This window comes from Nomascus leucogenys, chromosome 7b (assembly GCF_006542625.1).
Source record: "Nomascus leucogenys isolate Asia chromosome 7b, Asia_NLE_v1, whole genome shotgun sequence".
NCBI classification, from domain to species: domain Eukaryota; kingdom Metazoa; phylum Chordata; class Mammalia; order Primates; family Hylobatidae; genus Nomascus; species Nomascus leucogenys.
In genome coordinates, this window is record NC_044387.1 from 54,919,871 (window position 1) to 54,933,229 (window position 13,359).

Consider the following 13,359-nt stretch of genomic DNA (forward strand, 5'->3'; position numbering starts at 1 on the left):
CTGCTTGTTGGATGTTCAAATGAGACAAACGAAACACACAGGCTGTGTAAGCTGTAACACGCTTGCCATGCGTGAGAGTCTGGGCATTGTGGGTCTCAAGCCCACAGCCACACTAGTATATGAATCTGGGTTCCCTAATAGATTGTGCACTCCCAAAGTGCAGGGACTCTGGCAAACTTATCTCAGCTGCCTCAGTATCCAACATGCAGGAGATGAGTAGGTGATCTGTGAGTTTCTGTTGAATTAATGAATTAAGGGAAGTGATTACCTTGCCAGACCCAGAATTCAGAGGAAATCATAAATATGGTCCCTGAGCTATCACCTCTTTCTAATTATGTCTGGCTGTTATGTGACCTTGGACACAGTCTCTTTCTGGGATTCCTCCTCTGGAGAGACCCTGGAGGCTCATCATCCACAAATTCTGGGGGTGCTAGGAAGGGATCAGTATGAGAAGAAATTAATAAGAATATCAGTTTTGTTATTATTATATTACCAACTAATACAATTATGGCTGGGATGTAGTAAGGCTCACTTTGGATTCAGACAGTTCATTTATTTGTGACCTTGGAGTTTGCTTTTCTTCTATGAACCTGTTTTCTCATCTGTGACATGGACACAGATGGACACTAATTCACTGGAGATTGATTCACTGTGACCCAGGTCTGCCAGCCACACACGCTAATCCCCAACGGTAAGATGTATTTTGGCCAATTCCTATGGGCCCAGAAACAGCCTGGAGGACACTGACCTGTTTGCCTTGCAGAATGACCCCAGCAGTTTGGTTCTGATTCCATTATTCCCACTTCAAGATGAGAGGCCCAGGTGATGTGGGGAGGAATGACATTCCCAGGATTACACAGGGCCAAGGTGGAACTCAAACTCGGGCCAATCTAACTCTGAGCCTTAGTTAGCTTCCACCGTATTCCCGCCTCTCCACCCAGCATTCCCATGAGTCCCAAGCAACAGATCACAGCACAGGCCTTGGAGACAGAGATTCCAGGAGACCCAGGCTCTGCTGGGTGCCTTTGGGCGAGTGCCTTGATGTCTCTGGGCCTCCCTAGGCTCGCCTGTAAAACGAAACAACATGATGATGCCTTGCAGGTTGGTTGTGAATGTTAGACCATCCAGTTAACACGCTAAGCATGGGCATGCCCAGCTCATGCCTGGCGAACAGCAGACTTTCCTTCAGGCTCCACACCTCTGCCTGCAGGCCCATCTCCATCCACCGACCACCCCATGGGCCACTCAATCAGCTCACAGCCAAAACCACTGTCAAAACAACAGAACCACATATACCAGCTGCAGGTACCACTTACCTACTGAGCGCTCAGGATGTGTGAAGCCCTGTCCGTGCATTAAGTGTGAATCACCTGGAGACAACCCTATCCCCGCTTTGCAGATCAGGAGGTGGATTCCCAGGGTGGTCGAAAGGACTGGACACACAGGCAGTGAGCTGCAGTCCGAAGATGTGACCCAAGTCTGCCAGCCACACACACCAAGCAGCCTCGGTGACAAATGGCTGCTGGCATTGAGGTGACACTCCCACATCACATGTACTTGCTCCCTCTAAGCAGAGGAAGTTGGGCACTGGCCCTTCACGATTATTCCATGGAAAGTCCATTTTATGGCTTTGGAAACTGAGGCCCCCAAGATGCTCAGAGATGTTCGACTCCATCACTCCATATTTACTGAGCTCTTTTTCTGGAGATCAGTGAGGTTGAGACACAACAGAGTCCTTATTTTCTTTCTTCTTTTTTTTTTTTTTTTTTTTTTGAGACAGAGTTTCGCTCTTGCCGCCCAGGCTGGAGTGCAGTGGCTTGATCTCGGCTCATTGCAACCTCCAGCTCCTGGGTTCAAGCAATTCTCCTGCCTCAGCCTCCCAAGTAGCTGGGATTACAAGCGTCCACCACCAAGCCCAGATAATTTTTGTATTTTTAGTACAGATGGGGTTTCACCACGTTGGCCAGGCTGGTCTCCAACTCTCGATCTCAGGTGATCTGCCCCCCGGTGCTCCCAAAATGCTGGAATTACGGGCGTGAGCCATCGCGGCCGGCCGAGTCCTTATTTTCAAGATCATACAGGGAAGCGCATCAGGATAGTCCAGGCTGCCTTAGCCTCCACCCAGGATGAACGGGAGTTTGGGGATGACCAGAATCCAGCTGCTCCATCCCCCACCCCACCTCCCACCCCAGGTGTGGACAGGAACCATCACATTTCCACATTTCCTTCTTTGTCTCTACTTCTGCCCAACCTCCCCTACATCAGTACCCAGCCAGCCAAGGGACAGGCAGGCCATCTCCTCGCTCCAGACATGCCCCATGGAGACAGTTACATTTCTGGGTGTAGTTACTGTCCAGCCATATCTCCTGGGCCCTTCAAATGGGTTTGCTGGTGATTTAAGGTGTATTCATGTTCTATCAATACATGAAGTTCTCAGGTCCACATTTCAGCAAAAAATAGTCCAGAGCATCTGGAAGGCAAAAAAAAAAAAAAAAAAAAAAAAATATATATATATATATATATATATCATCGCTAAACCACAATCTCTTGTCGTATTGGATTCTGTGACTTACAGTTCTCTCCTCTTCGCTGCACTTGAATATTAAATGTTGTATTAATAGCTCACTCTTAATTATCTGTGAGTAATGTACTACGACCTGGAAATTAATGAAGGGAAGGGCCCAATCGAGAATATTTCCCACTCCTCTGAGTGCCGCGGGGCTGATGGGAGGGGAGAGATTTGCATATGATTTGCATGAGAAGCTGTGGGCAGAAAGAAGATGTATGAGCTCAAATGTGGGGCTTACTGTGGACCCAGCCACTTTCCAGCACTTTCCAAAGCGAGAACTCCCTTCCACTTCTCACTCCTAGCTCCCAGCATTTGTCCACACTGATCCTTCTGCCAGGAATGCCCTTCCCGGCTTCCTGTGTGTGGGAGAAGCATGATCATGACAACTACTACTTACGGAGGATATATATATATATATATATTATTTTTTTTTTTTTTGAGACAGGGCCTGGCTCTGTTGCCCAGGCTGGGGTACACTGGTACAATCTCGGCTCACTGCAACCTCTCCCTCCTGGGCTCCAATGATCCTCCCACCTCAGCCTCGCCAGTAGCTGGAACTACAAGCATATGCCAACATGCCTGGCTAATTTTTGAATTTTTTGTAGAGATGGAGTTTCACCATGTTGCCCAGGCCAGTCTCAAACTCCTGAACTCAAGTGATCCACCTGCCTCAGCCTCCGAAAGTGCTGGGATTACAGGTGTGACCCACTGCGCCCAGCCATGAAGGACAAGTTAACACAGACACATATACAATTGTGTTCACATACTTGATGCATACATATAAATACAAGTGCACATGCAGACGCACACATATTATATATTCACTATTTTTAAAAAACCTATATTAGAAAAGCCTGTCAATTCCTCAAAGAGTTAAACATAGAATTCCTATGTGGCCCAGACACACCCCTCCTAGGGTCATGCCCGAGAAAATGAAAACATATGACACACACAAATGCTTGCACATGAATGTTCATAGCAGCATTATTCAGAAAGTGAATGGATAAGCGAGATGTGGTATATCTATCATAATGGAATATTATTCAGCCACAAAAAGAAATGAGGCATTGACACATGCCACGACATGGATGAATCTGGGAAACATTGTGCTAAGAAGCCAGATGCCACCAGGCATGGAGGTTCCCACCTATAATCCCAGCACTTTGGGAGGCCAAGGCGGGATCACTTGAGCCCAAGAATTCAAGACCAGCCTGGACAACATGGCAAAACCTCATCTTTACAAATCACACCAAAAAAATGATCTGGGTGTGGTGGCACACACCTGTAGTCCCGGCAACCCGGGAGGCTCAGGTGGGAGAATGATCTGAGCCAGGGAAGTCGAGGATGCAGTGAGCTATGATCGTCCCACTGCACTCCAGCCTGAGTGACAGAGTAATGCCCTGTCTCAAAAAAAAAAGAAGCCGGACACAAATGGTCTCATATTGTGTGATTCCATTTATCTGAAATATCCAGAATAGGAAAATCTGTAGAGACAGAAAGTATTAATGGATTAATGACTGCCAGGGGGTAGGGGGTGATAGCTAACGTTATAGGATTTCTTTTGGGGGTGATGACAATGTTTTGGAATTTGACAGTGGTGATGGTTACACAACTCTTGACTATACTAAAAACCATTAAGGCCGGGCATGGTAGCTCATGCCTGTAATCCCAAAACTTTGGGAGGCCAAGGCCGGTGGATCACTTGAGGTCAGGAGTTCGAGACCAGCCTGACCAACATGGTGAAACCCCGTCTCTACTAAAAATACAAAAAATTAGCCAGGCGTGGTGGCACACACCTATAATCCCAGCTACTCGGGAGACTGAGGCAGGAGAATCACTTGAACCCTGGGGGGCGGAGGCTGCAGTGAACCAAGATCACGCCACTACACTCCAGCCTCGGCGAGAGAGTGAGACTCCATCTCAAAAAAAAAAAAAAAACCATTGAATTGTACACTTCAAATGCGTGAATTGTATGGTATGTAAATTGTATCTCAATAAAGCAGTTACAAAAAAATATATACTGTCCAGCCAGGACTTGGTATATGCTGTTCCCACTGGCTGGAACACCCTTCCCCACCTTTCTTCCTCTGACCTAGTGTTGAGCATCCCCCAGGGGCTGAGAGGTAGAGCCTAGGGTGGAGCAGGAGGAACCTGCAAAGATGTGTCCTACACTGCACCCATGATGGGCTGTGTGACCCTCAGCAGGTGACTTTGTGTCCCTGAGTGTTGGTTGAGTCTGAGCCTGAGGGGCCGGTGTGATATGCCAGGGCTGGTAAGAGGTGCTTGGTTCAGGCTCTGGCCTGACCTGGATGCCCAGTGAGTTGTGGTCATTGGGCCCCTCACATGGCATGACACTGAGGTCACAGGGAGGCTGAGCAAAGCAGAACACAGCCAGCCTCGCTTTGGCAGATGCCCTGGAACGGGAGTGGGATGTCACTGGGACCGTGCAGGGCAGGCAGGCCCCAGCCAGGCCAGGGAAGGGATTTGCTGTTCCCATCTCCCTGCAGTGAGGGCAGGCGCTCCCTGACCCTCATCCACTATCTCCCTGATGCAAGGAGGCCTTGGCCTGTGGCCCAGCCAATGGACCCACCCACTGCATGCTCCCTGGGAGAGATGCCAGAGGGCTGGAGGGAGGGCAGGGTCCCATCAGAACCATGTGCCAGGGGCTGGACTTGCAGAGCCTCGGCAGAACTCCAGCCTCAGCGCCACGGCAGCCAGGAGCCTTTTAGGACATGAATCCAGTCACGTCTCCCCCTTGCTTAAAACCCTCTGCTCACCTTTTACCATGGCCTTCAGGACCCTGTGTGTCCTGGCCCTGCCCAGCAATCTGACCCCGTCTCCTCTCACTCTTTGCCTTGCTCACACCAAACAAGCCTCCAGGCCTTCGCCTGGCCATTTCCTCCAGCCTTCCCGCCGCTCCTCATCCCTCAGGCCCCAGCTCAGAGGTCACCTCTCAGAGAAACATCTCACCCCACCTGCTTTGGAGCCTGCTTTGCTCTTTTTTCTCTTTCTTTTTAGAGATGGAGTCTTGCTCTGCTGCACAAGCTGGAGTGCAGTGGCGAGATTATAGCTCACTGCAGCCTTGACCTCCTGGGCTCAAGCAATCCTCTCTCCTCAACCTCCTAAGTAGCTGAGACTACAGGCTTGTGCCACCACTCCTGGCTATTTTGTATTTATTTATTTTGTTTGTAGAGGTAAGGTCTCACCATGTTGCCCAGGCTGGTCTCAAACTCCTAGCCTCAAATTGATCCTCCCACCTCCGCCTTCCAAAGTGCTGGGATTACCACTACGCTCTTCTCTGCCTCAATTCTGTCTTCATCTACAGATAGCACCACCCATGATTGTCCAATAAGTGCACAAGGCAGGCAGCACAGGTCCCGGCCCCAGGTCCGCCCCTGGTTCACTGGGAGACCCTGAACAGATCGCACCTCCTCTCCACATGACAGGCCAGACCTTTGTGAAGCGTGAAGTGGAGGAATCTCCTGTTTGATTCAAATTGTAGGTGGCCCCCAACACCTAAAGCAGCTAGAGCTGCCAAATGTCAACCCTGATTGTTCTGCTGGTGGAAAGGTGAAAGGTGGGGCAGGGGCAGGGTTCTGCTCCATCGTATTTTTATCACTCTTCCCATTTTTCCCAGTGTCTAATTCTTTGTTCATCAGAGTGAAAAGATCATTTGAAAAAAAAAATGATAAATCTCAACTGAGAATGTAAGGCGAGATCATTTCTCAGAGTTCCTCCAGGTCTGGAAAATGCAAAGGGGAACTTCAGAAGAAGAGGGCAGGAGGGGCTCTTGTTTTTTTGCAAACCAAGAAGGAAACACGAGTGGGGGAATTTGAGAGAGTGCAGTGGGCTTGAGGGGAGACACCAGCAGCTGTTCCCATACTGTTGCTCCTTTATTTATTTTTTAATTTTTTTTTTTTTGAGATGGAGTCTCATTCTGTCGCCCCAGCTAGAGGGCAGTGACACCATCTCAGCTCACTGCAACCTTCGCCTCCTGGGTTCAAGCAATTCTTCTGCCTCAGCCTCCCGAGTAGCTGGAATTATAGGCATGCGCCATCATGCCCAGCTAATTTTTGTATTTTTAGTAGAGACGGGGTTTCACCATGTTGGCCAGGGTGGTCTCGAGCTCCTGACCTCAAGTGATCCACCCACCTCGGCCTCCCAAAGTGCTGAGATTACAGGCGTGAGCCACCACGCCCAGCCGGTACCATTTCTCATTTCTCCAGAACCCTCCCCATCTTGGCCACTGGCTTCTGATTTCATTCATTCATTCAGTCACTTAACTCATGTTCCTTGAGCTCCTACTTTTGGAGCTTTGCAGGGTTCTAGGGATCCAGCCAAGCACACAGCAGACAGGTCCTGGCCCTTGTGGAGCTGAGGGTCTGTAGTCAGTGCCCCCAGGGGTCAAGGTCTCTCTGAGTGTGATGTACTACTGGCCCCATGTGGACCGTGACAGTCACTCTCCTCGGTTCCCACTCTGCACCACTATTCACACAGCCTCCTATGATGGTCATCATCCCATAAAGACCCAGGCCCATTAAAATCCTCAAATCTATCCAGGAGCTCCTGTCTGCCTAGGGCCCCAACTTGGATGACACCATTACATCTTGAGGGTGGTTACTGATCTTCCGTCTTTCTTTTGTTAAAAATTAACTTGAGGTTTTCTTTTTTCTAATTTTATCAAAATAGCAAATTCGTGTTGTAGACAATCTGGCAATGTAGGTATTTGCTTACATTACTAGCTGTGGAACATCAGGTAAGGTGCTTCTCAAACCCTTAATGTTGTCATCTGTGAAATGGAGACAGTCCTAGTACTCACATCACAGATTCATTGTAAGGAGTAAAAGAGACTCCAAATGTATGCATCTGGCACAGAAGAAGCTTAAAATAAATGCACTAAGATGAAGATCAAAAAGAGACCTGTAGCCCAACATCAGGGACAAACCCAGACAACATCTTATAATAGATTACTCTCTTCCAGATATTTTTTTTCTGCACAGATTTAAAGAAAGAAAGAGATAGATGTAAAACAACAATTTTTCATGTAAATGGAGATCACAATGTAATTCTATTTTGTAATCTGGTTTTATTCTCATTTAACAGCCTGAACATTTGACCCACAAAATGATAATATTACCTTGAACCTATAAAGACCTTTCCATCTTTTTGTTACTTCAATGGAAATGCAAAGTTTTTGCAAACTGCCCTTCTGCTGGTTATGTGTAAGAAAGTGTATTTCCCTATGTCTATAAGTCCTCTTCTAAGACCTAATTTTATGGCTGAACTGAATTTCAGCCTGTAGCTAGACCTTAATTGATTCAAGCAATGTAAGTAAAAATAAGCGGTAATAAGCAAAGACAAACAGCAAAATAAGTAACAATGGTTATTACTAGAGTGCTGTAACAGCATTGGTCAGGTTGTTTGTTTCTACTTATTTGCTATAATCAATGCTGTCATGACATCCTTGTTGATAAAATCTTTGTCCATAAGAAACAAAATCTTTAGGATTTCTAAAGGAATCCATCCCCAAAACAGAGGCTATGAATAAGCTTTCCCGAATGTTGTTGCCCTTTGTGATATGCCCATAGAGAAGGGACCAAGACATGCTGGGCATTTTTTAAGTGTTAAGGGTTATGCTAGGCATTTGGCCCAGGCATTGAATCTCCAAGCAGTGGCTCACACCTGGAATCTCAGCACTTTGGGAGGCCCAGGCGGGAGGATTGCTTGAGGCCAGGAGTTCGAGATTAGCCTGGGCCACATAGGTAGACCCCATCTCTACAAAAAATTAAAGAAAAATTAGCCAGGCTTGGTGGCACACATCTGTAATACCAGCTACTCAGGAAGCTGAGGTGGGAGGATCACTTGAGCCTGAGAGTTTGGGGCTGCAGTGAGCTATGATTGCACCACTGCACTCCAGCCTGAGTGACAAAATGAAACCCTGTCTCTTAAAAAAAAAAAAAAAGAATCTCCATAATAACCCTTTCATTTTTTTTTGTTGTTGTTGCTTCAATGAATATGCAAAATTTTAGCAAACTGTTCTGCTACTTATGTGTGAGAAAGCCTATTTCCCCACACCATCACCAATACTGGGCATTATGATTTGTATCAGTCAGCTATTGCTGTGTAACAAACCATCACAAAACTCAATGGCTTAAAAAAGTAAGCATTTATTATTGCTCATGCATCCACAGGTCAGTCAGCTGGTTCTTCTGATCTCAGTCAGCCTTACTTGTATATCCCTGGCTGATTTTGCTGATTATTACAGGGCTCTCTCAAATGTCCGGAGCTTGGCTCTACTCCACATGATCTCTCCTCCTCCCCCAAGCTAGCCCAGGCTTGTTCCATGGCAGCAGCAGAATTTCAGGTTAGCAAATGGAAGCTGCAAGTCCCTTATGGCTGAGGTTCAGAACAGGTACAGAATCACATCATCACATCCACCACATTCTATTGGCCAAAACATGTCATGTGACTGGGGCTTGATTCAAGGAGTGGGAAACAGACTCTGTCTCTTGATGGGAGGAACTGCAAAGCCACATTGCAAAGGATACAGATACAGAGAAGGGAGGCAGATTAAGAACATTTTTGCAACCTATCACATAATTTTTTAATTTTTAATTTTTTAATTCGATTTTTAAAGTTTTTACCAATTTTCTAACTTCAGAAAATGTTTTAGTGTATATTCTTGGATTATACCCTGCTTTCCTTCCCTCTGTTTATTGGCCACTCATCAATTGACTCTTTGCACCCGAACACTAATCTTTATATACACCCTGGCCCACACTCCGCCTGGAAGTCCAGCCTGTGCTCCTTCTGGAAGCCAGCCGTCACCCCCACACTTCAGCTCCTCCTTCCCATAATGAACAGCCCAGGAGGCTGCAGGAGAGAGAGCCATGGCCGACCACCACCAGCACTTCCCCCAGGCAAGCCCCATGATGACACCATCCATCACTGCCACCCTCGGTGGCTGGGCGCCCCAGGCCCGGCCAAGGAGGAGAGGAAACACTGCCCACAGCTCAGTGGAGCCCTTAATGATTACGTCAAGTGGCAAGCCATTTATTAGTCTCCTTAGCGGCCAAAAAAAATAAGGCCTGAGAAGCCAGCAAGCACATCAGGGGACTGTGGTTTTATTTTTTATAACTGCTTCAAGCCTCAGACACCAAGGGGAATGTGGGTCAGGAAGGGAGGCAAGGCTTGGGGGCTGGGGAAGCAGGAGTTCTGAGCCAGTCTCTGCAGAGGGACTGTGAGCACAGAGAGTTTGCACGGCCCATCCAAGGTCACACAGCTCCCAGGCCGGCATCCTCCCTCAGGGTCATGATGCACCTTCCATTTCACCTGTGTTAACAGCTCCTGCGTTTTCCCATCAATTGCTTCAAACCCTTCTCTGGAGATTGGTGAATAAAAATTAGACATGAGCAGGCATTGGAAGCAGGTGCGGAATATAGGGGGCTCTGGGATTGGAGTGAGAATACCAGGATATTTCACTTCTCTGAGCTTCAGTTTTCTCCTCTACAGAATGGGCATGAATCAGGGCCAGCTTTACGGCCATGAGATCTCTGCAGTTGCACAGAGCCCGGCACTCAGAAAGGCTCCAAGCTGGGTTTATGTTTTGCTGTTGCCGTCTTGAAATTCTTTGTGTGTGTGTGTGGTGTGTGTGTGTGTGTGTGTGTGTGACAGAATCTTGCTCTGTTACCCAAGCTAGAGTATAGTGGCATGATCTCGGCTCACTGCAACTTCTGCCTCGCAGGTTCAAGTGATTCTCCTGCCTCAGCCTCCCAAGTAGCTGTGATTACAGGCATGCACCACCACACCCAGCTAATTTTTGTATTTTTAGTAGAGACAAGGTTTCGCCATGTTGGCCAGGCTGGTCTTGAACTCCCGACCTCATGTGATCTGCCCACCTCAGCCTCCCAAAGTGCTGGGTTTACAGATGTGAGCCACCATGCCCGGCCGCCATCTTGAAATTCTTAATTTTTGCACCTGTCTATGTTTTGTAAGTGAAGCCCAGTGGGACAGTGAAGCATGCAGGTGAGCAGAAGAGACATATGGAAGAAGGGCAAACATTTCCTATTTTAGTACCTTTACTGTACATTTTTCCTGCTTTTTAAACAAGGAGGACTGCAGTTTTGTTTTACACAGCACCCTGCAAATTTTGTTGCCACCCTAAGCATCATGATACCTCCTGGGCCAGGCTGGGCACCTCAGAGATTCTCAGACAGTTTCTCGCCCCACCAGTCAGGGGCTCTATCTCTCCCTTTGTAGGTTCCTCTCCTCCACTGGAACCCGGGACTGTTCTCCTGGATGACACCTCCTCTTCCTGCCACATTCAGACAGGTTCCAAGACCCTCCTTTCCACCTCCTTCTCGTCCCTGCCTCCATTTCTGCTCTAGTTTCATCGCCCCAGGATTGCTCACCTAGAATTCCTGCCTCCTGCCAGAACCTCCCAGCCTTTACCCTGCCCTGCCCCTACCCACTCTCTTTACAGGGCCAAGCCCTGGTTCCCCAAGCTTCCACATGGGGCCACAACACCCCACTCTGGGCTCTAGACATTCCCTACCAACCACTGGCTGGTGGTTCCCATGTTCCACATGTCCTTCATTCCCCATGCCTTCCTAACAGCTCCTGTTTATTGAGCACCTACTGTGTGCCAGGACCCATGCTAAGCATCTTCCATGAATGAATTCATTTCATCCTCATAAGACCCTTATGGCATAAACACTGTGAATATCTTCAACTTACAGGTGAGGAAACAGAGGCACGGAGTAGTTGATTCACTTGCTCTAAGTCACACAACAAGTGCCAGAGAGGGCTTGGAGCCCAGCAGACTGGTACCCACACCCTTAACCATCACAGAACTTCTCCTCTGTACCTTTGTCCAAGTCAGTGCTTTCTCTAGGAATGTTCTTCCCTGATGGACTTAGTCCACTCTTTCAGAGTCCAGAAATATTTGCCAAGTCAGTGAGTGACCAGATGATTTTGTCCCTCGCTTGCTGTGCGGCTTCGAGTGAGTCACTTCCCCTCTCTGGGCTTCCGTTTCCTCTTGCATCCAAAGAGAGTGAGCTGAGACCCACTCAGTAGGCAAAGTGAGGCCTCAGACCCACTGGGATTGGCTGCAGCTGCTGTGAGACAGCGAGACAGAGGGAACCTCCCCATGGGGCCCAGGTTATATCTGGGCCATGACTAAGCGTGCCCAACCCTAGACCATCTGTCTGTCCACATCCGTCACTGTGAGGAGGGGCCAGGGGGCCACGTCCCTTAGCTCCAGACCCACATGACACCTCTCAAAAGGGCAGAGCCTGGCCTAGAACTGGGTGGCACATGATGCCTACTCCTCCTGCACTCGACCGCCTCACCCCTGCACTGCAGGCCTCACACCCTTCCTTCCTGGGCAGAAACAGCCCAGAGGAGCCTGGGCTGATCCCAGTGCACCCTCGGCCGTGACCTTGGGAAAATCCTTTGTTTAGCCAGCAAGCAGATAGCCATTGTCCCACTAATCTGAATAACTGATGCCAGGCTCTGTGCAGATCATCTCCTTGAACTTGCCCATCCCCTCCTCCAGGCAGTCTGCCCAGATAGCTGCTGCCTCAGGCTGATTTAGGGACCTTCTATGGGCTCCTCCATGGCCTGTGCACGTGAGGGGGGGTCCTCATATTACATCCATTTTACAGAGGGGCAAACTGAGACATGGAGAGGCTCAGGACCAGCCCAAGATCAAACAGCCCCAGGTGGTAGCCGCCTGGCCCCAGAGGCTGTGGGTTTGAATCACTGAGCATTCCTGCCTACCTGTGCCAGGCACTGAGAGGCATGGGGACAGTAGTGACCAAGGGCAAACTCAACGCCCACCCTAGTGAGGCTTCCATGAGCAAGTGCATACATTCAAGGGACCACCTGTCATTCTTGCTTGCCACGTCAAAGGACGCAACCTGAGATCCCAGCCTCGTTCTGCCCCACCCCCTCAATGCTTGGCAAACACCCGACTGCATCACTCCTTCCAAGGTCAAGCTGTGTGGACCTTGGGCAAGTCACCTGACCTCTCTGGGCTGTCTTTTTCTCAGTCATCAATATGCCTTGCAAGTAAAATCAACCATATGACTTACTTGGCTGGAACCTCCAAACTATCCATAGAGGTTGACAGATGATCTCCATCATCCAAATGAGGAAACTGAGGCTCAGAGAGGAGGGAGCTGCTTGCCCAAAGTCAGGAAGTGCCTTAAGGGGGTGGCAGAGGATGTGGTTGTCCACGGGGGCATAGGTGCTTCCTGCCCAGAGCCAGGGGGTTGGGATCAGCCAGGAGGTGATGGTAACCCCTCCCCTTCCCCAGCCTGCTTCTCTCTGCCCCCTTCCCCACGTTCCCCCTTCCCCCATCCCCCTCCTGAGGTCTCCAAACAAAGCTGCCTTTATCTGGACTGTAGCTGCATTCCTCAGTGACACATGAGGACAAAGGCGGGGGCCACCGGCAGCGACAGGAAAGCCCTACCGCCCCAAGCCAGTTTACAGCCTTCCCACGCCCCGCCCCCACCCGCAGGGCCTCCCCGGGGGCCTCCAGGCCTGGCCCAGGGGAGCTCTGGGAGGAAGTTTTCCCCAGGACCCTGCCTCTCTTGCCCCACTGGAGCCTGGCTGTTTGTCCTGGAGAGGAGGCTGAGCTTCTGCAGCCTGGATCCAACCCCAGCTCCGCCCTGGGCCCCATATACACTGCAGGGCCTAGGTGAGTCTCCGAATCTCCAGGCCTCTGTTTCCTGGTCTGTAAAACAGGAGTGGACTTCCGGAGGGGCTTAGTGAGATCATGCAGGAGG